Source organism: Astatotilapia calliptera, chromosome 3 (assembly GCF_900246225.1).
Source record: "Astatotilapia calliptera chromosome 3, fAstCal1.2, whole genome shotgun sequence".
Taxonomy (NCBI): domain Eukaryota; kingdom Metazoa; phylum Chordata; class Actinopteri; order Cichliformes; family Cichlidae; genus Astatotilapia; species Astatotilapia calliptera.
In genome coordinates, this window is record NC_039304.1 from 44,046,048 (window position 1) to 44,072,403 (window position 26,356).

General features: G+C 40.0%; 1 pseudogene; it reads right to left on the reverse strand.

Moving 5' to 3' along the window:
- Window positions 1-1,820: 1,820 nt before the first annotated feature.
- LOC113010707 (zinc finger protein 227-like) lies at window positions 1,821-26,117 on the reverse strand (annotated as a pseudogene).
- Window positions 26,118-26,356: the final 239 nt, after the last annotated feature.

Sequence of the window (26,356 nt, forward strand, 5' to 3'; positions counted from 1 at the left end):
CCCACAATAATTATTTTATCTGAGCTCAGAACTAAATCAGATAAAAGTCTGAGAAATCAGACAGAAACTCTGTGTAAGGCCCAGGTGGACGATAGATGATAACAAGTAAGACTGGTTTCTGAGTTTCACAGCTGGGGTGGACAATGTTAAGCATCAGGCTTTCAAATGAATTAAAAGTCTGTCTTGGTCTTTCATTAATTAATAGGCTGGTGTGAAAAATTGCTGCCACACCGCCCCCTCGGCCTGTGCTTCGAGATTTCTGGTAGTTAGAATGGCTCGGGGGTGTTGATTCATTTAAACTAACATAATCATCCTGCTGCAACCAGGTTTCTGTAAGGCAGAGTAAATCAATTTGTTGATCAATTATTAAGTCATGTACTAACAGAGACTTGGAGGAGAGAGACCTAATATTTAATAATCCACATTTCACTGTTTTACTCTTTGGTTCAGATGTGGATACTGTATTGTTCTTTCTTTGTGATTGTTTATGTTTAAGTTGTTTGTTGCTGGTTTTTAGTTTGTTTTTTGTCTTTTTGGAAGCTGACACAGTCTCTATGGAGATGGGTTTTTGGGGGGGTAGCAGGAGGAGAGAAGCTGCAGAGAAGCGTGTAAGACTGCAACTCTGCTTCCTGGTCCCAACTCTGGATAGTCATATTTTGGGGGGTTTAATAAATTTGTCCATATTTCTAGAAATGAGAGCTGCTCCATCCAAAGTGGGATGGATGCCGTCTCTCCTAACAAGACCAGGTTTCCTCCAGAAGGTTTGCCAATTATCTATGAAGCCCACATCGTTTCTGGGACACCACTCAGACAGCCAGCAATTTAAGGAGAACATGCGGCTAAACATGTCACTCCTGGTCTGATTGGGGAGGGGACCAGAGAAAACTACAGAGTCCGACATTGTTTTGGCAAAGTTGCACACCGATTCAATATTGATTTTAGTGACCTCCGATTGGCGTAACCGGGTGTCATTACTGCCGACGTGAATTATGATTTTACTGAATTTACGTTTACCCTTAGCCAGCAGTTTTAAATTTCCTTCAATGTCGCCTGCTCTGGCCCCTGGAAGACAATTGACTATGGTTGCCGGTGTCTCTAGCTTCACATGTCTGAGAACAGAATCGCCAATTACCAGAGTTTGACCCCCGGCGGGTGTGTCGCCGAGTGGGGAAAAACGGTTAGACACATGAACGGGTTGGTGGTGTACCTGGGGCTTCTGTTTAGGACTATGCTTCCTCCTCACCGTGACCCAGCCGCCCTGATTCCCCAGCTGCTTGGGACCTGCCGGGGAACAGCTAGCGGGGCCTACGCTATTTTCGGCTGCACCAGCTACAGGGGCCTGGCTAGCTGCGGGTGAATGAAGGGTGCGAAGCCGAGTCTCCAATTCAGTAATCCTGGCCTCCAGCGCTGCAAATATGCTACATTTGTTACAGATATCATTACTGCTAAAGGAGGCCGAGGAGTAACTAAACATCTGACACAATGAGCAAGAAAGTGCAGGAGGGACAGGTGAAGTAGCCATGGTGCTAATGAGTCGGCTACGAGCTAAGCTAGGCTAGCGAGACAGTACAGAGACAGTGAGTGAATACTTTGGCTATAAATTAGGTAGTGAGTACACAGAAAGTGTGCTTCGGAGGAAGCACGTGAAGATTATACTATGAAAGAAGAATGTATTTAAAAGTTGTTAATTAAATCGCTAAGCAAATAAGCTACTCAGAAACACCACTGTGTTTGAGCAGGAACAGGAAGTGATACTCTACCACAGAGCGAGCGAACACCAAGTGATAGCGCCACCAAGAGTCAGCCGATCCAGAGCCATAACTCTCCTTCAATAATGGAAAACTCAGAAGGACAGTCCTCAGACGCTCTACATACTGCACATGAGAGGGATACCTGCAAATTTTGAATGATGAACTTAAATTCTGATGTACATACTGTATTTTAAATTAATCAAATCTTAATTATATATAGACTTACATTGTCTCATTACTCAAGTGGTCAAACAGTGCTTGAATAAGCATGTTTTTGAGTCTGTTCTTGGTGGGTGACTTTAGTGCTGCATCTTTATTGGTCAACGCAGTGATCACAGCTGGAGGAAACTGCACTTTGCAGTTAAACATAAGTTGGAGTGCTGACACAGTATGCTTTTCTTTGTGTTGCCTTCCACTGCAAGAAGAAGTAAGAAGTATGTTTAGAGTTTGTTACAAGACATGAATATGCGTGTCCTTGTGTCCTGCATCTGGAATATCCGCATATTTAAAACGTACAATAACAGCTGCTGAACTACAGAAACAGAATCATAACAGAGAGTAAGAGTGGCTGTGACATTTCAATTTGAAAGTAAATGAGTGTGTGATGCACATCAACGCTGGAGAAACAGAGCAGGGCTTGCGTCAACCCCTTGCCCCCCACCCTCCAACACCATAAACCTAGGGGAGGGGAAACACTGGATTGTATGAATGTACAATTCAGTGAATCAACCAGTCAACTTAAGACTCACTCTTTCAGCTTCTCTACAGCAGACAAAAATTTCACTTGGTCTTTCACTTTTGGAAAAAGACGCTCACTCATTCTTTCAGTCATCTGCAGAAGTGTCGATCCATCGATTTCATTGTCTGTGGCACAGAAAAACAATAAGACACGATCAAAACAGAAATGAGCATGTCGAAGATAAAGAATAAAAATATAATAAAACATTACTAAAAAAAACAGCTATGAGTTCATTAGTGACTATAGATGATGACAGACCTGTGGAATAGCCAAAAAGTGGTTAAAATCATTTTAACAGTGGTTGACAACTAACTAAAAAGTCATGGTTTAGGATGTATCTTATCTGACTTTGGTATGGACTGCCTTAAAAGGTCGGTGGATCAGTGTAATGAAGTCTTGACCATCACATCTGTATGCGTCCAAAGCATGAAAGTCTACCTCATCCCCAGGCTTGAATATCAACAGATCATCAGTCTCTCTGATGTGGTATGATTGAAGGTGTCTTATAAACTCCAGTGTTGTGAAAAGTCTTCCAACAAGAAACCAGTTGGCCCTGATATACACAATCAGGACTATTTTCACAAACAGTGGAATTTGCTCTGCATGCACAAGTTCCAAAATGAAGAAATCTCCAACTGCATATTTTACAGAGTTTAAAATGATGCATTTACTTGTCCAGAGTTTCTCATCCACAGTAACGGCTGTCTCCAAGTTTTGCAAACAAATCTGCAAGTTCACTGGAAGTTCTTGAAGTGATAAGTTATTAACGGCTGCTTGTGTATGATCGCTCCTGATGATCCGTTCAGGCTGCTACTCCCAGCATTGACGAAGCTGATTCCTCTTTGCCAAAGTCTGACAAATATTAATATAGTTATTGGTGATTCTTGCTACTGTCTTGAAATATTGATGTCTGGCTTCAAACCTCATGCACCAATGAGAGCGGAGTGACCCATAATCAAGGATGAGCCGAGGATAATGTAGCAGAAAATGCAGCTTGGGTGTAAACACACCAGGAAACAGATTCTTGAAATCTGTCAAAAAGTAAGTGATCAGTTCATGTAGATTACTAATCCAGTCAGTGCTGATGGTTGGACCAAGAATAATCTCTCCTATTTCTCGAACCAAAAGATAAAGCTGCCAAAACTTGTTACCCTTTTCAATCCTGGAGCCTATGAGGAAAGGCAGAGTCCTAAATAATGTCCATTTCTCAACAGCAGTTCCAGAGATATTTCCATCCAGTGCTACCTTCTCAGGTATTAGAGCAGGTTTGGAGGTGCAGTCATTCTGTCCAAAACTAAAAGTCCTTATGCTGTCATTCACCTCTTGGATAGTAACGGTTTTGTCCTCATGCAAGGCTTTTAAAACAGACTTCAAAACAAGAGGAACGACCCCCTCAAGAAAATCATGCATTACATCAGGTGGGAATGCATTTGTGGTATCAAAATATGACAGCTTGTTGAAGGCACATGGGCCAGTTACACCATACACTGACCTACAGTGGGGGTCATCTTCAACACATTGCAGATGGTATGCATGAACAGTCTTTGTCCTAAGAACACAATCTCCCTCACTAATGATCCTAGACAGGTCCTTGTAATGACACATACAAAACCTGCATATTCTACCATTACTGAATGAGCAGCTAAAACCTGCAAGTGTGTGAGAGGTTAGATTGTCTGCAGATATTGTGGCCAGACCACCTTTGATGCAGTACTGTCTGTCTTCAAATTTTAATGGTAATCCACGTTCTTGCAAAACCTGTAGGTCACAAATTAATGGTTCTAATATTTTCTCAAATCCATATGTTTTCACCAATCTATGTTTGACAAGTATCAACAGATGAATATGTCTTAAAACAGATCTGTCGTTTGGTGGAATATTTCCCAAAGTAAAATAAAATGCAGACACTTTATGTAGACGTTTCTTTGATCCTAATGGATTAGCAACTTCAAATTCATCACTGTACAACTGAATTCTCAAATGTGGGTTGTCTGTGTTAAAAAAAATCACTTTCTTTGTAAATTTTCCCATCACTAAAATCTGTTAAGGTTTCAGGAGCACGGGACTCTGGCCTAAAAAATTGTCTTAAAATGTTAGGATCATTACATATTAATTCTAAGACTTTTAGAAGTGGAATATACTGAAAAGTGTCCTGTTTCCCAGTAAAAGGATCTATCCCCAGGATACATTCAACAGGTTCAATCAAGTTTAATTTCTCAACACAGTATCTGTCTAGTTGATATGTGTTGCTGACTGCAGTGAAGCAATGTTCTACCAAACTATTGTCATCAATATAATGAAAACTTGATATATCAAAATTAAGAGTCTGCAAACATTTAGAAAATATCTCCCTATAGTTTTCAATAAAATACTTGAAAATTGACTCTACTTCACTAATAACAAATGTTTGAACTTTTCTATTTACAATACTTTTCTCTTGGAGATTCAAGGAAAACAATGCCAGTTGTTTTCTCACAGTCTCCGTAAAGTTCTCTACAAGTTCACTCAGAGTTCGTTCAGATGATTGGGGAAATTCAACAGTTTCCTGGATGACAGGGTCACAGTCTGGGGCAGACTCTAATCCTTGTTTCTGATATTTATGTTTCTTCCTTATGTGATTTTTCAAAGATTTCACAGACAAAAACTTTCTGGGACAGTCTTCTAGTCCGCAGACAATGAAGAATCCACATTCACTTTCATGGTATATCAGTTGATGTTTCAGCAGTTTTTCATATGTTGGTTTTCTTGTGGAGCACCGTGGACACTGATATAGCACATCCATAGAAATGCTCACCTACAAAGACCTGTTGATAATCTGCCAATTCATTTTCCCCAAGCCAAAGAGATACTTCTCCAACAGTCCACTGCTGAGCCATGATCTATTAAAACAAAACAAAAGGCCATTACATTGTTTTATTCTGTGACATCAAAAACTTATTTATTTATTTTTTGTTCATTCATTTTCCAAGCCGCTTTATCATCATAAGGATCGGAGGAGTGCTGGAGCCTATCCCAGCTGTTTTTTTTAGGCGGGGTAGACCCTGGACAGGTTGCCAGTCCATGGCAGGGTCGTCATTCAGATATGTATGTTTGGATTGTGGGTGGAAACCCACACAGAAACAGGGAGAACATGCAAACTCCACACAAAAAGGCACCATGTTGACCCCGGGAATTGAACAGAGTCTTTCTAGCTGTGAGGCAGCAGCGCTAACCACTGTACCACCGTTTATTCTAACTTTTAAGCCTTCTTCAGATAAATATTGAATATTTTATGCTTTGGATTATCTGGTCTTGTTAGTATAATGACCTCTTTTTTTGCCTAATATATGATGTTCAATAAATGAAATGTACATAATTTTTTTTTAACTATAATAAAAACGGACATTATCTTGGTAACATCAAATGACTGGAGCATAATTTGTCATATATATATATATGTATATATATATACACATTTATATTAGGGGTGCAACGATATTCGTATCGATATTGAACCGTTCGATACAGTGCTTTCGGTTCGGTACGCATATGTATCGAACAATACAACATTTGTAATTCATTTGATCAACTTTCCTTCTGACGATGCTGTCTGTGTTGAGCGCTCAGTGAATCGGCGTTCGACTACTCCGCCTAGGCTGCACTGTCGAGCGCAGATCCACTGAGCGCTCAACACAGACAGCATCGTCAGAAGGAAGAGCGCTGGGAAAGCTAGCGAGACAGAAGTTAAGCTCTCCTTGTAACATGGACCTCCCCCACCTTCATTCAGATGTGGTGTTTGGAATTATTTTGGTTTTCATGTGACGTATGACCCTGAAGGTAAGCGAGTCATGGACTAAAGTAAAACAGTATGTTGGATGTGCCATGCAATGCTCAATTACATGGGTGGGAACTAGTGTGTTAGCGCAGTTAGCTCGTTAACGTGTTGGCCGTCTAGCCCCATGCACGGGGCGATCGGCGGTAGCTCGTTAATGGAGATTTGCCGTGTTGTGGCATTAAGGTCATTTCAACGAGATTAACCTGAAAGCACTAGTGGGAACACAACGAATATGACTGCACATTTACGCCGACATCATCCTAGTGCAAAGACAAAAACAACAAGCATGCTACTAACTTTAGCCGAGTCATTTAGACAGCTGTTAGCACATGATTCTCCTTATGCTGCTGAGAATATAGCCCAGAAGAAGCGGATAGTATAGCTTTTATTTTGGAAAGAGACATTTCTCTGTAATAAACTCTCTTCCCCAAAGATGAGTGATTCCTCAATCAGATACAGGGCTCGCAATATCGCTAGCCCGACGTCCTGGGGCTAGCGATTTTTTCAGATGGGCTACCCTGCCCGTCGGGCTATTGTAGGAAGGAAAAATATATGTCAATGCTTTTGCATTCTTTCAGAAATGTAGCTGGGTAATTATGTCATTGGCATCGGTGAGCCACTGTCAATATGTGACATATTGAAATCGCGTTTGAATTTGCGCTTGTTTTTTTGCTTTCACTTTATAATCGTGCAACTGTGTATAGAGAGTGACAGCACTGATCTGTGAGTGATGATAATTTGTGCACCAATTCCTCTGACATCGTCTTATTAATCGTTAGCTTACTATCCAAACATGACAAGTGAAATCTCCCGCAGCAAGCTTAAACATGTGAGAGGTTGATCGCGCAGAGAATCGCTGAGCTTATGTGAGTGCGTGTGTAAAAGCAGCATGATATATATTTTAGTTCTGCTGAGCCAATTAAGACAGGTCAGGGTGAAGAAGTGACAGCCAAAGAAAAGCTTACCACAAAACGGAGAAGTTATGACAAATCAGACTATAAGGCAAAAAGAAAGTGCAGCTTTATGGTTTCATGGACAAAATAATTTCTGTGGCTGCAATATGACGAGCTAAATAACCAGGGCTGCACATAAGTGGTCCGCAGGTGCGCATTCGCTGTCAAAATAAAAAACGCGCACAAGGGTTAGGGTTAAATTTAAAAACTGTACTTTTGAGTTAAAATATATATTTATACTTTTAATAAATGACAAATTAAAAAGGCATGAACATTTTTTTGTATCGAAAAAATATCGAACCGTGACACCAAAGTATTGATTGATTGATTGATTGAATCTTTATTTTGAACATGTTGAAAAAGTATAAAAAAAAATAGAATTAAAAGAGACAAATGAACAAAGCAAACAAAAGGAAAACGAGCAACCACAACTCCAAATAACGTCCATGTTCAAAAAGGAGCAGGAAGAAGCATAAGCTTATTTAATCCCACCCCTTTTCCACTATCTAGTATCAATAGACTACAGAAATACCTCCTTGTAATTACATTATATGTTATGTGTAATTTTTTTTTTAATATATACACATATATGTTTCTATCTATCCATACCTACGTATATACACACATACGCACATATACACATTTTCAATAACCCCATTAACACCTGAAGGATACACAACCTACAATTTTATATATATTATATATATATATATATATATATACATATATATATACATATACATATACATATATATACACATATACATATATATACACATATATATACACATTTATATACATATACATATATATACATATATATACATATATATACATATACATATATATACATATATATACATATATATACATATACATATACATATATATATATATACATATATATATATATACATATACATATATATATATATACATATATATATATATACATATACATATATATATATATATATACATATACATATATATATATATATACACATATACATATATATATATATATATATATATATACATATATATATATATATATATATATATATATATATATATACACATATATATACACACATATACACATACATATATACCCATACCAACAAACCCGTGCATGCGCACACCCATGAAAATATTAGACAAGAACACCCTATCAAATCTCTACCTTTTCCCTGTACCCTGTAAAAACCATATCCTTAAACCGCTTTTTAAACTGCGCCATGCTTGGACATTGCTTCATATCTTTACTTAGTCTGTTCCACAGCTTCACTCCACACACAGAGATGCAAAAACTTTTTAATGTTGTACGGATACGAGGATGTTTTAAATTTAATTCCCCCCTCAAATTGTATCCCCGTTCCCTTTTAGAAAACATTTTTAGAATATTGTCAGGAAGCAGGTTATTTATTGCTTTATATATAATTTGTGCTGTGAGAAAATGAACCAGATCTGTGAATTTTAGAATTTTTGATTTTAAGAATAGTGGATTTGTATGATCTCTGTAACCAGTTTTATGGATTATCCTTATGGCCCTTTTTTGTAATATAAAGATTGATGATAGCGAACATTTGTAAGTATTGCCCCAAACCTCTGCACAGTAATTCAAATACGGTGCAATCAGGGAACAATAGAGAATGTGGAGTGATTTGTGGTCCAGAATGTGTTTTACTTTACTCAAGATTGAGACACTTCTTGAAATTTTGTTATGTATATGATTTATATGAGACTTCCAGTTTAATTTATCATCTATAATCACACCAAGAAACTTATGTTCAAGTACTCTTTCAATTTCCACACCATCTACATGAATCTGCACTTGTGCATTTCTAAGGGAATTCCCAAATAAGATAATTTTAGTTTTACTTAGATTTAGCGATAGTTTGTTCCTGTTAAACCATTTTTTAATTTTGCACATTTCTGAAGTAATTGTATCCAGCAGCTCCTTTAGATTCCCCCCAGAACAGAAAATATTTGTGTCATCTGCAAATAATACTAATTTTAATATATCAGATGCCTTACAAATATCATTTATATAAATAATAAATAATTTTGGACCCAGTACAGAGCCTTGTGGAACACCACAAGCAATGTCCAAGCATGATGAGGAATGGACACCCAGCTTCACAAATTGTTTCCGGTCACTTAAATAATTTTTCACCCATTGCAGTACAACCCCCCTAATCCCATACCGTTCCAGTTTATTAATTAATATGTCATGATTGATTGTGTCGAATGCTTTCTTGAGATCCAGAAATACTCCAGCTGCATACTGTTTCTGATCTATAGCATTCGTAATCTCCTCAATTGATTCGATTAATGCCAGAGATGTTGATCTTTTTGATCTGAATCCATATTGACTGTCAGAGAGTAATTTATATTTATCTAAGAATTTGTCTAATCGTTTATTAAACAGGTTTTCTAGGATTTTGGAGAATTGTGGTAGTAAAGAAACAGGCCTGTAATTTGTGAAGTGGCGTCTATCCCCGGTTTTATACAGCGGCACAACTTTAGCTATTTTCATTTTGTTTGGCACTTTTCCCGTCTGAAATGATAAGTTGCAAATATATGTTAGAGGTCCTACAATTCCTTCAATCACCTTCTTGACGATTTTCATGTCAATATCATTACAATCAGTGGATGTTTTATATTTACACATGTGTACAATGTCAATTATTTCTTTTTCCTCCACTGATGTGAAGAACATTGAGTTAGGGTTCCTATCAATCAGGTTTTCACTACATTCTACTGATGGCAGTGACTCAGGAATTTGTTCTGCCAGTTTTGGTCCAATATTTACAAAATAATGATTAAAGCTGTTGACCTTATCAGCAGTGTTTTCCATAATATTGCCATTATCGATAAAGTATTGTGGATAACTTTGTTGTCCAGAATTATTTTTAATGATACCGTTTAAAACATCCCATATTCCTTTCATATTATGTTTATTGTTGTTCAATATTTTACGATAATACTCCTTTCTACATACACGTATAATATTGGTCAACTTATTTTTGTATTTTTTATATTTATTTTCAGCTTCTTTTGTTCTTTGTTTTAGGTATTCCCTATAGAGTGTATTTTTCTTTTTACATGCATTTTGTAAACCCTTAGTGAGCCATGGTCTATCTGAATATTTGTGCTTTCTGTTGTATTTTATTGTTGGACAGTTTTTATCGTACAACTCCATGAATATTCTTAAAAATATTCCATATGCAATATCAATATCAGCTTCTTTGTACACCTTGTCCCGTCTGTATCTCAGTTGTTCTTCATGCTGATTTTTCTTATAATTAGTGTCATAAACTGCAAAAACTGGTAGGTGATCACTGATGTCATTAATTAATATTCCGCTCACAATGTTGTTTTCCATATTGTTAGTGAAAATATTGTCAAGTAAGGTGGCACAATGTGGTGTAATTCTGCTAGGCCTGGTTATTTTAGGATGTAAACTCAAACTGTACATAGTGTTTAGGAATTCGTCGGTCATTTTATGCTTTTTTGGATTCAACAGGTCAATATTAAAATCACCACAGATAAACATAACTTTTTGATTTGTTTTAGAGACTATTTCCTCTATGAAGTCATTAAATACTTGAATACTAGAGCCAGGTGTTCTATATATACAGCTAATTATTACATTTTTTTCTTTTTCCTTATAAATTTCAATTGTTATACATTCTAGTAAATTATCAATTACAGTTGTCATACTTTCTACCACCTTGTAGTTTAGGTTTTTATCCACATACACAGCTACTCCCCCTCCACTCTTGTTCCTTCTATTTACAAAATTCACTTCATATCCCTCCAGTCCAAAGTCCATTCCTTTCTCCGCATTGATCCATGTTTCAGAAATGGCAATAATTCCAAATGGATTTGTCAACTCATTTAGATATTCCTTTATATTGTTGAAGTTGGCATACAGACTTCTGCTATTAAAATGGATTATTGATCATTTATTTTCCGTGTTGATGGTGTGCTTAAACTGTTCATCAGTGAAGTAGCAGCAGTTACAGCTGATGTTGTAGAAGAAATTATTTTCCGGGTCTATATCCTTTTCTAAGTCTAGAACATTATGGTCTGTGTATCGAAATGTTCTCAGTTCCAGATTATCATAAAGAGAATTCCAATGAGTCATGTTGATATTGTTGCCGGATGCAGATGAAGCTCTTTTGGACTGTGCCATGTGTTGTGTTGTGTGTCACGTCACATGTGTATTCATACCTCCAGAGTAAGTTGACCTCAGTATTTGTCCAGCTCTTCCATATTTCTGATGACCAACACTTTGGCTTGTTCCGGTGTTCCATTGAGTTTAATGAATACTTTGCAGTTGGTGGTCCATGTATTTTGAATTTTTCCCTGTTTCTTCAAGTAACGTGCTTTCCTGGCAATGTCCGCATTTCTTTTTATCAGATGTTCGTTCATGAAGACATCGGATCCTTTCAGTTTCCTTCCTTGTTTTAACAGTGCTGTTTTCTGTTTTCTGTTTGCAAATCTCACAATGATGGCTGGTTTGTTACTGTCATTTTTTCGGGGTAGAGGGTGGCAAGCCTCAATGTTGTTATAATCCACTTCCACACCTTTGGACCGTAGAAAGGTAACCACTTGATGCTCCGTGGAGTTGACATCTTCCTCTCCTGGCCCTCCTACATTATCAGTGGCGACCGCCCGGGCGTATGACCGGGGTTTGATGCGAAGCCCCGTGATGATAACATCGTTCATCCGGGTGTACTGCTCCAAATCCGCCACTCTGTTCTCCAGGTACGCCAGCCGCCGATCCTTCTCGGCGTTCTGGATGCGGAGAGCCTTAACTTCCTCGACCAGGTCCAGGATGGCTTTCTGCTGCAGTTTGACAGTAGAAATCTCCTCTGTCATAAACTCCAGCGACTTCTTAATATCGTCTCCTTCCTCGGCTGACAGAACTTTTTTCGGGCCCATGCTGAGAGACGCTCTCGTAGCTTTGCCGTGACGACCGGCTAGCTACTTCCCAGAATCCTTTCTTCCCAGAATGTGTGTATATATATATGTGTGTATATATATATATATATATATATATATATATGTATGTATATATATATATATATATGTATATATATATATATATATATGTATATATATATATATATATATATATATATGTATGTATATATATATATATATATATATATGTATGTATATATATATATATATATGTATGTATATATATATATATATATATGTATGTATATATATATATATATATATATACATACATATATATATATATATACATACATATATATATATATATATATATATATATATATATATATATATATATATATATATATGTAGAGAGAGAGAGAGAGAGAGCGAGAGAGAGAGAGCGCGCGCGAGAGAGAGATCTGATATAGATCAGTATCTGAATCTGTCTAATATCCCCCGAATGGATTGTTAATTTATAAATTCACCATATTCATAAACGGCTTAATAATAAATTCTATATTCTGTTACCACATTATTTGTGATCAGTGGGTTTGCAGGGTGGGTGTTGGGGGTCTTTAGGCTTTGGCCCCCACCCCTGCCACCAGAATATTTTTAAGCAAGTGTTTCTAACTTTAATTTGAATATTCAGTATTCCACCATCTGCCCCTCCCCCCCCCTGCACACAAACAAAACACACAGTTTAATTCACTCCCTCATTAAAGTGAATATTATTTATGCCATTTTACACCAACAAACTCAGATAGCTAAGGATGAAGAACCTTTTGTTCTTTAAAGAACCATTTGTAATAGCTAAAGAACCATCTTCAAAATAAAAAGGTTCTTTGACGTATGATGGTTCTTTAAAGAACCATAGAGACATCAGAAGAACCATTTAAGAACCCAAATTTTTCTGAGAGTGGCTGCCAGTAAAAGTAGTCACCTGTGATCTTTAAAATGGCCCTGATGTGTGCTGCTGTTTTTAACTTTCAACAATTCTTTGCTGCCACTGTGAATATGAATGTGGTCTTTGCCTAATTAAATAAATGTTACACTGACTCACTGCTTCATCTTTTGGTACAAACTGGCATTACATGGAAGTACAGCCCAAAACCAGGTTAGCTTGAGTTTCTTTTTTCTGGACATAAAGTCATAGTAGGTGTTGTTTCAAAGCTGGTGGACAGATTTAGTTCATTTTGGAAGTTTTAAGAGCAACTGCTGTGAAAATATTTGCAGCTTTGGGAGAAAATGATTTAAGAGAAGATTTTACCTCAGCAAAAGATTAAATATGAATGAAGGATTGAAATTTAACTTAGGTAACACATAAAATGAATACAACTACTAAACACTACTGTGTCCTAAGGAAACAAAGACTATAATGTAACAGGGATAACATTTTAGAGAATTAAAATCTCTAAAAGGAAAAATAATAAACTTGATATAAACTTGATACATGCAGCTTCCTAAATGTAACATTCAGGATTATTCACTGCAGGTCCAGAAATCAGAGTACCTCATCAGATCCAAGTGTGACATCAGCTGACACTCTTTACAGGAGATTCCATCTGAACTCTGTGGAGCCTGATCTCAAGGTTTTTAAGTCTGAGCCTGAAACCAGAAGAGGATCTTTCTCTCTCTTCAGATTCATTGTGATCCAGTGTTAAGAAATATACTCTAAAACACTTCTTCAGTAAAGACTCAGAGAAGAGAAACACACAGAACTTCTTGCTAGCAAGGGCAGCTTCCAGCACTGAGGCTCGCACTGAGAAACTGCCCTGGTCTTTATTTATACTTCAGGGAGCGTTTGTTCCTTACATTGGAATGTGGAGGTGTGTGTGTGTGTGTGTGTGTGTGTGTGTGTGTGTGTGTGTGTGTGTGTGTGTGTGTGTGTGTGTGTGTGTGTGTGTGTGTGTGTGTGTGGTCGTCAGAGTGTGGCCCCATAAACTACTTCCCTTAACCTGCTGGTCTGGAAAATCCAACAGTTCATCTATATGTAAAAAAGCACTTAAATTAAAACTGACATAGCAACGTTAATCCTACCGTAAAACAATAAGACAAGGTACGACCGCTCTCGTGCTCCTAGGAGGTGGGGGTGAACACCCTAGAATGTTACAGACCTCCTAGGATGAGACATTCTTTCAATATGCCACCAACTATATACTTCTACACAAAAATGATTACATGCAGCATTCTACCATATGCAAACTTATATCATTGAAAGATTATACTGACTAGTAAGCACAATTTTCCTATTAACATCCAGTGATTTCAGTCCTGCATGATCAGACTGATGTTTGCACAGAGCAGATAATGAAGTGAATGTCTTTGCACATTGGTAACAGTGAAACAGTTTATTTACAGCTTGGGATCGTTTGTGTTTGGAGTATGAACTGAGATTCCTGAAGCTCTTGTCACACTGGTCACAGCTGAAGTTCACTTCCATGTGTGTACGTTCAAGTTTGTTACTATCACCTAGAGCTGGGCGATATAAGATTTTTTCATATCACGATATGTTTTTTTCATTTCAGGCGATAACGATATCTATCACGATATAAGCCAAATAACTATATTTGTAAGATTTAAATGTGCCGTTGCTCACAAGTAAAATGTGAAATAATCAGCAGCTTGTTTTTATTTAAATATTTATTTCCCATAATAAGTTCAACAGGGTAGATGTACTTAAGGAACATGAGACTTTTTCAGATAAATAAAGGCAAATATTGCAAACTACACAAAAGGCAGCCGCTAAAGCGTTTAAGTTTCAAAATAGAACAAACAAAACAGACTACTAAACTGTCAATTCCACTTAGAAACAAAATATTAATTCTAAAAATAGTTTCTTTTACAGAAGAACAGACAAAACTGACTAACTTTTGTCAATATCAAATAAACTGAGAACTAAAAGGAAATTCTCAATCTCTCCTTGTTGTATAGCTGAGCTTTTCAAACAGTTTTAACAGTTACTTTAGTATGACAAAAGCCGAATGACGAATTAGTGCTTCAAGTCAGAGACTGAGGCTACGTCCACACGTACACGGGTATTTTTGAAAACTGAGATTTTCCGTTTTCGGTTTAAAAAATAATCCCATCCACTCATAAAGGCAGAAATGAAGGAAAACGCTGCTATGAACATGTCAAAGCAGCAGGTGGAGCTAGATTCCTAACCGTGCAGAAATGTTGGCCAATCAGAAGTCTAGAAGCCTCGGTGGGAAAAAGTAAACAAAGCTGGGGCATAGAAGCAGAACCGAGTCGTATGTGTGGACGGACAGTAACTGTGTGCAAGCAATTAAACACTGCAGAGAGTAGAATTAACAGTATTGTAGAAATTCATTTCTTTTTTTTCTTCTTTTTTTTTTTTTTGGCCTGTCCCGTTTGGCTCTTTTGCCATCAGAATTGTTGTCTAAAGGCAAAGAAAGATGCCCAACGGATTTACTTTACCAAACTGACCATCCCAGCCTTGCCGTAATGGTCCATTTGATTCACCTTTTATTGTTTATTTTATTTTCACTTACTGAATACGGGACAGACTTGACTGGGGGAAAGAAGGGGAGAAAGAAAGAGGGAAAGAGAAACAGCTGAGAAGAGGGACGGGGGAGAAGGGCAAAAGACAAAAACCAACAGAACGGGCAGAGAAAAAAAATGCATATATCAATCACCTGGATCACCTGCTGAGAAAGAAAAAAAGAAAGCAAGCAGAAGAGAACAAGAGTAATAGAATAAACAACATCACAATGATATATGGGAATATGACAGTAAATACTAAATGTTAAACATTATTGTGCAGCACATAAGATCAACAGAACACAGTGTGCTTTGAGGTAGGAGCCAAAAAGGGTGTAGTTTGTGGGTGTGATCACCCGTGTGTATACCTGTGAGCATGGACGCACTTGTTTTTTGTTTTTTAAAAGGTTCCTTCATGTAATAATCTGCTAGAGGGTGTGGGGGGGCCACAGCCCCGTTCTCCAGGGCGTGAAGCAGGTGTGGAGGAGATCAAAACTCCAGACATCCAGAGGCCCCCAGAACACAAGAGACCAAGGAAGACCAACAGAGGGGCAGCTGCGCCACTGTCCCGGAAAGAGCTGAGGAGAGTCCCAGATGAGGGCTCACTCAGCAGCCGCGGAGCAGAAGCCAGGGGGAGTTGCAGTGACGCGCCCGTGAGCTCCGCCGGCAGCCAGCTGCGCCTGAGTGACCGAGCCCCAGGCCGAGAGGCCGGGGGCACCCCACCTCCGAAGTGGCCCGAGCGAGCCCCAGGCTCCAGGCCCCGATAAGCGGCCGCCAAGGAGTGAGCCGGTGTGTACCCGGACGCCCATCCCCGGACACAAAGAACCACCAACGCACCGATGTCTGAGGGGGTCCGCCACTGGCAGGGGAAGTGGTGGTAGGGGGAGATAGGCCTCCAAACCTTGGAGGGCCTGAGATGTCCCCAGAGAGGTGGCGCCTGACACCCAACCTGACATATAGACACAGACATACAGGCACACACAGATACAAACATCCATTCCCACCCTCATGCTCTCATATGCACTTACTCCACACTCAACCAACGTGGAGACAGACATAAAGAGACGTTGTACACATGATCACACTCCCCAAGCGTACTCTACAAACCGGGTCTAGGTGCCCCCGCCCCTGGAGGGGGGAACTGCACCCAGACCCAGGTGGTGTTTCCCTTTTCCCTGCGGTGGGGGGAGGCAGACCGCCCCGACTCCGCAGCAGCAGGAAGGCTCCACACTCCAGACCGCAGTCGGACGGCCAACTCCTCCTCCTAGTCCTAGCCCCCCTGCTCCAGCAGGTTGCAGAGAACGGGGGTGAGAGAAGACTCCGAACCTCCCTCCACCCGCTCATTGTAATGTTGATGCATGTGTGTTCTAAGGTGCATTTAAAACCCAGGAGGGCTTGGAGCTACCTGCCAGAGAGCAGCAGGTAAGCGCATGGTCCCTCCTGCTAGCCCTCAATGTCTACGTGTATTTAAAATTGAGAGGTGGGCAACGATGCCAGGGGTGGGGTGTACACCCTGATGGTACTTTGGACTCCGTGTATCGTGCCCACCCCCAAGATCCTATATGTATGTGTAATGAGAGTGTGAGTAATGTGAATGTCTAAGTTGTGGGATAAAATTGAGGCAGAGGCAGCCAGAAGGGAACAGAGGGGGGGGGGGGTAGCCTCCTCTGCACCCTGGTGACATACCCCTACTCCAAGGCCCTGCATGTGTGGGTGGTTGTGGTGGAGCGGGAAGAGGGAGGCAGCTGGAGATGGGGAGGGAAGGAAGGGAGGGGCAAGTGACCCCTCCCTGGGGCCAGCTCCCCCGCTGACCCCAGTAGGCACCCCCATACTCCGCGACCCGCCAGGGAAAGGGGGCCCAGGCCCATCCAGACCGGGCCCAGTGCAGCAGCGCCGCCCGGCCCCACAGAGCCCGGGACAGTCCACCCAACCCCACCACAGAGAAAACTGCACCCACCCCACCATCCACTCATCTTCCAGACTACATAAGACAATAAACACCCAGGCTGAGATCTTCCTCCACCTCTCCTGTATCTCCCCCTCCTGCAGAGGCAGCTCCTGAGGAGAGGAAAGCTCCTGCAAGATGTGACAATCTCCCCCACCAGTTGAAGAGCCCCCCAGGTGGCTCGACGCACCGGCGGCACCCTGCTCCAGGGCTGGGCCCCCATTCACCCACCCGCCCACAACCCCGGCAACACACCAACCAGGACCCAAGCCCCCGAGGCCCGGTCCGGGTCCCAGCCCAGAGACGGAGCGCCCCCAGAACCTCACGCCCATCCCGGACCCACCCAGGGGCAGCCAGGCTACCAGGTCAGTAACCCACGTCCGTCAGCACAGACCCTCCCCTAGCCCCGCTGCACGCAGCCGCGAGGAAACAGTCACCGGAGAGCCAACAGAGCCCCTAACCGGACATGACTGCTACCCCGGGTTGAGCCCCCAAGGAAGATGCCTCCGGGGAACCCCCCAACGCCCTAAGCCTGTCCCTACCCCCACACCAATCACAACAGTGAAGGCGGGACCAAACTATGACCCCCCACCCCCACTAGGTGATGGAGCTGATCAAAGGAGCCCAGAGCAATTGATCTGATGTGGTGGCAGAGGCTGTATCAAGACTAATGTAATCTAATAGATAATTTCTATATTGGTTAGAATTAAGATTATTTTTATTTTTCCAGTTCATGAGGACTGTTTTCTTGGCTATGCATAGGGCAGTGAAAACCATATGGGCGATATTCTTTTCTGAAGTGACATTATCTAAGCTGCCCAACAAACACACTAAGGGGGAAGTTGGAATGTTACATTTCAGACACTTCGATAAGTCTTCACATATCTCGCGCCAAAACTTCTGAACTGGTGGACAGAACCAAAGAGCGTGGATATAATTGTCCGGTGAATTGGTTTGGCAGTGTGAGCAGTTGTTGGTAGACGTAAAGCCCATCTTGAACATCCGATGACCTGTATAGTGCACTCTATGTAATATTTTGTATTGAATTAATTGAAGACTGGGATTTCTAATTAGATGAAAGGTTTTTAAGCAAATCTGAGACCAGAAGTTTAGGTCTAAGTTAACTGATAAATCCGCTTCCCATTTTGCAATAGGAAGTGATATTGATTCATCTGTTTTAGAAAGCATTCTGTATATTTTGGATAGTAATTTGGGGGGTTTAAGAGTAAGAAATTGAACCACACTTGGTGGTGTTTGTAGTTCAACTTGACCCGGTTTAAATTTCTTTTTTACTATGGATTTAATTTGTTGATATTCTAAAAATCTTTTCTTGTTGATCCCATATTGTGTAACTAGTCCGTCAAATGAAATAAATTCTGTTCCCTCTAGTATATGTTCTAAATATTTGATTCCTTTATAACTCCAATCTGAAAAGTTTATCATATTATTGTTTTGTAATATGTCAGGGTTGTTCCAGATAGGTGTACGTTTGCATGGGATTAATGAAGACGCCGTCAATTTTAGAAACTCCCACCATGCTGTCAGAGAAGAGCTGATGTTGATGCTTTTAAAGCATTCATGTCGTTGGATGTTTGAGCTGATAAATGGTAGGTCTGAGATCTCTAGATTATTGCAGAGTGCTTGTTCTACATCTAGCCAAGGTTCATCTAAGAGGGTGTGTTTTAGCCATCCTGAGATAAACTGAAGACTGTTGGCTAAGAAGTAGTGCTGAAAGTTAGGCAGTTCTAGTCCTCCTTTATCCTTGGTCTTTTGTAGTGTTTTTAAGCTTATACGTGGGGGTTTATTTTTCCAAAGGAATTTGGACATACATGAATCTAGAGATCTGAACCAATCTTGTGGCGGTTTAGTTGGGATCATTGAGAATAAATAATTTATTTTTGGTAAGACCATCATTTTTATAGCGGCAACCCTTCCCATGAGTGATATGGGTAGACATTTCCATCTAGCCAGATCATCTTCTACCTTCTTTAAAAGTGGGATATGGTTTAATTTAGTTAGATCTGCAAGCTTGGGAGAAACATTTATACCTAAATATTTTATATTTCCCGATTGCAGTGGTGTAGAAGAGGAATTATGGAAGGAGCAATTAATCGGTAGGACTGTAGATTTTGACCAGTTAATTGAGTAATCGGATATTCTTGCAAAAGAGTTTATCAATTCAATCACCCCAGAGATATTGGTTTGTGAATTTTGGAGAAAGAGTAACACATCATCCGCATAAAGGCTGATTTTATGTTCCACGTTCTTGCATTTTATGCCCTTAATTACTGAATTCTGTCTAATTGCTGCTGCTAGTGGTTCAATAAAAATTGCAAATAGTGAAGGGGAGAGTGGGCATCCCTGCCTGGTGCCCCTCAAGAGACAGAAGCTGGAGGATGTCTGGTCATTTGTTCTAACACAAGCTGTTGGGGAATTATATAATATTTTTAACCAGTTTATGAAAGAGGATCCAAAACAACATTTTCAGGGATTTCTATAAAACGTTGTATTCACCACAAATAAACCCATCTAAAAAAGAAATTGATCAGTTTTTGGACAACATAACTCTTCCAAAATTATTGGACACTCAAGCAATGGCACTGGATTCACCACTGACACCAGGTAAACTCCAGGAAGCCCTGATAAGTATGCACAATAATAAGGCTCCAGGTCCAGATGGCTTTCCTGCAGAATTCTACAAAGAATTCTGGTCGATTCTAGCACCAGTTTTCTACAGAACGTTGTTGGAAATTAAAGAAAAGGGCAGACTTCCATCAAATATGAATTCTGCAAACATTAATCTCCTGCTAAAACCAGGCAAAGACCCTGTATATCCCTCAAGCTATCGTCCAATATCCCTTATAAATGTAGACCTTAAAATAATCTGCAAAGCTCTCTCAAAGAGACTGGAGAAAATAACCCCCCTCTTAATTCATCCTGACCAAACTGGTTTCATAAAAGGTAGGCACTCATCAACAAATACACGTAGATTACTTAATTTGATAGACTACTCATACAGTAAAAACCTAGAAACTACAATATTCTCTTTAGACGCAGAAAAAGCATTTGACAGAGTTAACTGGAAATTTCTATTTGCAACTTTACACAAATTTGGTAGAAATTCATTTCACCGAAACAATAACGTGGCGCACAGTGTGACGCATGCACCAGTTTATTGTATTTCCAGACTTGCTTTCGGCACAATTTACAGTGCACGCTACTCTGTTTTTTGTCAGACTTGAAATAGCCGAAATACCTTCATACTACGGAACTTCTATGGCTCTTCCGTTCGACAATCTCTCCGGCATTGGAACCATCATCTGTTTTCTCTTCGGTAACCTTCGGTCACGCTCGGTTGATTTTTCTAGTTGGCACACTCATTTCCTCCATTACCCGCTTGGCTTGGCACTTGTGCTGTACGTAAAAAGTCACGCGACGTGACGCTGCGGCTGTGATTGGTTCGGCTCTGCGCTACTTAATTTGGATTGGCTGACCTTTTTTTTTTTTTTTTTTTTAAGAGGACAAGAGCGGCGAGGTCTATCGCGATAGTTTAATTTCTCTATCGAGTAAAAGTTATATCGCGATACATATTGTTATCGTTCTATCGCCCAGCTCTACTATGACCTGATTGTGACCAGCTTTTGTCACAGTGTCTGCACTTGTATGGTGTCTCTCCCGTGTGGATTCCCTTATGCTTTTTCATTGAACTTTTTTCCAGTGGTGAAGGATGACCCACACTGGTCACAGATGTGCTTTTTGACCACACTGTGGAAGAGTTCATGTATTTTTAATGTACTTGGTGTGTGGAAGCCTCTCCCACATTCTTTGCAGTAGTTCACTTTGTCTCCAGTGTGGCTACGTTGATGTGGATTTAGGTCCCGTTGATGATTGGAAGTTTTTCCACAAAGATCACAGAGAAACTCTTTCCCACCACCACAGTGACGACAGGGTTGAGAAATGGATCCATGTGCGTCGCTCCACTTCTAAACAAAGACGTTGTAAGTCGGGGAAATCCTTCAACAATTTTATCCTGAACGTTGCCTGAAATAAAGAGCATCTCTGCCAACGTCCAATTATATTTTAATGTTTACTGTTGAATTCTCCCAATTCTTTGAATCTTTGGGCTGAAGGAGGGACAATACTCGGTGTATAAATGCTCAATCAACAATCATTTATTTCCATACAATTCAACAGTCAGAGCATTACAACGTCCGGACGGGAGAGATGCTACCAGAGGGTCAGGCACATGTCTCAAAATGGTGACGGGTTGCTCAGCTTTTTATAGTCTCTAGTGGCCCCCAGCTAGTCGTAAAAGCCAAAACATCACATTTTTTCTCTGTTACAGCGCCTAAGTTATGACCTCGGCAGTTGTTTCTCTGCTTTCTGTAAGGTGGGGGTGTGGAATGTGGTCTGTCTATCTCCCCTGTCTTTAGACACAGAGTCTCCTGCTTACAACCTTCTCTTCATGATTCAACAATTAAGCATGTCAAGAAAACAGTGTAACACATTCCCAGCAGATCAAGGATACAGAGTGATGCACATTTATCTAATGAACTAATATGTGAATATGTTCTGTTAACTCAAAAGTATAATGAGAACTAAACTACATACAGCTCACACACTCTATATTAAAGGGTATAATGTGATCTACAGCAGTATTCTAATTCAACTACTTTGATTACATATATAAGGTAACATATAATAACAGAATAATCTAATATTACATTACAACTAGAGCTGGGCGATATGAGATTTTTTCATATCACGATATGTTTTTTTCATTTCAGGCGATAACGATATCTATCACTATATAAGCCAAATAACTATATTTGTAAGATTTAAATGTGCTGTTGCTCACAAGTAAAATGTGAAATAATCAGCAGCTTGTTTTTATTTAAATATTTATTTCCCATAATAAGTTCAACAGGGTAGATGTACTTAAGGAACATGAGACTTTTTCAGATAAATAAAGGCAAATATTGCAAACTACACAAAAGGCAGCCGCTAAAGCGTTTAAGTTTCAAAACAGAACAAACGAAACAGACTACTAAATTGTCAATTCCACTTAGAAACAAAATATTAATTCTAAAAATAAATCTTAGTTTGTTTTACAGAAGAACAGACAAAACTAATTAACTTTTGTCAATATCAAATAAACTGAGAACTAAAAGGAAATTCTCAATCTCTCATTGTTGTATAGCTGAGCTTTTCAAACAGTTTTAACAGTTACTTTAGTCTGACAAAAGCCGAATGACGAATTAGCGCTTCCAGTCAGAGACTGAGGCTACGTCCACACGTACACGGGTATTTTTGAAAACGGAGATTTTCCGTTTCCGTTTTAAAAAATAATCCCGTCCACACATAAAGGCAGAAATGAAGGAAAACGCTGCTATGAACATGCCAAAGCAGCAGGTGGAGCTAGATTCCTAACCGTGCAGAAATGTTGGCCAATCAGAAGTCTAGAAGCCTCGGTGGGAAAAAGTAAACAAAGCTGGGGCATAGAAGCAGAACCGAGTCGTATGTGTGGACTGACAGTAACTGTGTGTATATATGTAAGCATTTAAACACTGCAGAGAGTACAATTAACAGAAACAGTCTTGTAGAAATTCATTTCACCGAAACAATAACGTGGCGCACAGTGTGACGCATGCACCAGTTTATTGTATTTCCAGACTTGCTTTCGGCACAATTTACAGTGCATGCTACTCTGTTTTTTGTCAGACTTGAAATAGCCGAAATACCTTCACACTACGGAACTTCTATGGCTCTTCCGTTCGACAATCTCTCCGGCATTGGAACCATCATCTGTTTTCTCTTCGGTCACGCTCGGTTGATTTTTCTAGTCGGCACACTCATTTCCTCCGCTGGCTGCTTCCCAAACAAACCCACGTGCGGCTTGGCACTTGTGCTGTACGTAAAAAGTCACGCGACGTGACGCTGCGGCTGTGATTGGTTCGGCTCTGCGCTACTTAATTTAGATTGGCTGACCTTTTTTTTTTTTTTTTAAGAGGACGAGAGCGGCGAGGTCTATCGCGATAGCTTAATTTCTCTATCGAGTAAAAGTTATATCGCGATACATATCGTTATCGTTCTATCGCCCAGCTCTAATTACAACACTCAGCTTACTGATTGAAAATGAGTCTTCATTTTTCAAAACAGTTCATTCAGTATAACTCCATAAGTTTACTGATCAGACTTGTTCCAAACAATCAGGTTAAAATTACAAGATAAAAAACTAAATACATACCTCACAGTAACTGCACTTGTAGAGTTACTTTCTTGTGTGGATCTGTTGGTGTTTTTTCAGCTGATGTGGAGCTTTAAAAGTCTTCTCACACAGGTCACATTTATAAGGTCTCTCCTCAGTGTGGCTAAACATGTGTCGTCGTAATTGTGCATCGGTTGCAAACAGTTTCCCACACTGATCACAGCAGGAAACATCATTTCCAGTGTGAATCCGTAGGTGATTATTTCGGTACTGTTTGTCACTGAAACTTTTTCCACAAAAGTCGCAGCTGTACGCCTTAATTCCAGAGTGGGTAACTAGATGCCTCTGTAAGTCGCCATTTTGAGCAAAAGCCTTACCACACAACTCAAAACTGTGTGCTTTAAATCCACTGTGGATTAGTTGGTGTTTTTTTAGGCCTCCAGCCAGGGTAAAAGACTTTCCACAAAACTCACAGCTGTAAGGTTTAACTCCACTGTGGATGAGTTTGTGTGTTTTTAAGGTTTGAGCCTGGGTAAAAGACTTTCCACACAAGTCACAGCTGTAAGTTTTAACTCCACTGTGAATGGTGTGGTGTCTTTTTAAGTCTCCAGCCTTGGTAAAAGACTTTCCACACAACTCACAGCTGTAAGGTTTAACTCCACTGTGAATGATTTGGTGTCTTTTTAAGTCTCCTGCCTGGGTGAAAGACTTTCCACACAAGTCACAGCTGTAAGGTTTAACTCCACTGTGGATGATTTGGTGTCTTTTTAAGTCTCCAGCCTGGGTAAAAGACTTTCCACATAACTCGCAGCTGTAAGGTTTAACTCCACTGTGGATGAGTTGGTGTGTTTTTAGGCTTTGAGTCTGGGTAAAAGACTTTCCACACAACTCACAGCTGTAAGGTTTAACTCCACTGTGAATGATTTGGTGTCTTTTTAAGTTTCCAGCCTTGGTAAAAGACTTTCCACAAAACTCACAGCTGTAAGGTTTAACTCCACTGTGAATGATTTGGTGTCTTTTTAAGTCTCCAGCCTGGGTAAAAGACTTTCCACACAAGTCACAGCTATAAGGTTTAAATCCACTGTGGATGATTTGGTGTCTTTTTAAGTCTCCAGCCTGGGTAAAAGACTTTCCACACAACTCACAGCTGTAAGGTTTAACTCCACTGTGGATGACTTGGTGTGTTTTTAGGCTATGAGCCAGGGTAAAAGACTTTCCACACAAGTCACAACTGTACGCTTTAACTCCACTGTGGATGAGTTGGTGAGTTTTTAAGTGTCCAGCCAGGGTAAAAGACTTTCCACACAAGTAACAGCTGTAAGGTTTAACTCCACTGTGGATGAGTTGGTGTTTTTTTAAGTCTCCAGCCAGGGTAAAAGACTTTCCACACAAGTCACAATTGTACGCCTTAATTCCAGAGTGGGTAACTAGATGCCTCTGTAAACTGCTATTTTGAGCAAAAGCCTTACCACATGACTCACAGCTGTGTGCTTTAACTGCACTGTGGATGACTTGGTGTGTTTTTAGGCTATCAGCCCGGGTAAAAGACTTTCCACAAAACCCACAGCTGTAAGGTTTAACTCCACTGTGGATGAGTTGGTGTGTTTTTAAGGTTTTAGCCAGGGTAAAAGACTTTCCACAAAACTCACAGCTGTAAGGTTTAACTCCATTGTGGATGAGTTGGTGTGTTTTTAAGGTTTTAGCCAGGGTAAAAGACTTTCCACACAACCCACAGCTGTAAGGTTTAACTCCAGTGTGAATGGTTTGATGTCTTTTTAAGTCTCCAGCCTTGGTGAAAGACTTTCCACACAAGTCACAGTTGTACGCTTTAAATCCACTGTGGATGAGTTGGTGAGTTTTTAAGTTTCCAGCAAGGGTAAAAGACTTTCCACAAAACTCACAGCTGTAAGGTTTAACTCCACTGTGAGTGAGTTGGTGTGTTTTTAAGGTTTGAGCCAGGGTAAACGACTTTCCACAAAACTCACAGCTGTAAGGTTTAACTCCACTGTGCGTGAGTTGGTGTGTTTTTAAGGTTTGAGCCAGGGTAAAAGACTTTCCACACAAGTCACAACTGTACGCTTTAACTCCACTGTGGATGATTTGGTGTCGTTTTAAGTGTCCAGCCCGGGTAAAATCCTTCCCACACTCATCACAGCTGTAGGTTTTCTCTCCCTTTCTTCTGTGAGGTTTGTCGGCCTCCTGAGAGCGCTGACTTCTTGCTCCATGTTGGTCCTGCAGTGACAGAGATACAAACACAGGCAGTGAGTGAAATTCAATCATGGAACAAACTGAAATTGGTGGAATCAGACATGTAAAAAAAAAAACACATTGTTGGTGTGTTACCACCACCTTCTGGTGATAGTATCACATTACAATGATGTGCTACAATGAGAGTTGTACAAAATGACACTATTGAAGAAATATTGATCATCAATGAATCTCTTTTACTTCAGAAAATTTTTTTT